Consider the following 250-nt stretch of genomic DNA (forward strand, 5'->3'; position numbering starts at 1 on the left):
ACCTCCCCCCCACCTCGCCTCCCCCACTCAAGGACGCCGCAGCCCTGGATGCTAGACAGTGACGTCATAAACCAGCGTACCAAAACTTGACCAGCCACCCTGAGCCCCACCCTACCCCCTCTCATTCCCCCTCGAATAACCCCCCCTCTCCCGCCCTCTCTCTCTTTCCCATCCCCGTGGCTCGTGGATTTAATCGTAATTTCAAATACGAACTCCGGATCTCCCTTTCTCTACATCCCCCTACGACACT

This window comes from Penaeus monodon, chromosome 22 (assembly GCF_015228065.2).
Source record: "Penaeus monodon isolate SGIC_2016 chromosome 22, NSTDA_Pmon_1, whole genome shotgun sequence".
Taxonomy (NCBI): Eukaryota; Metazoa; Arthropoda; class Malacostraca; order Decapoda; family Penaeidae; genus Penaeus; species Penaeus monodon.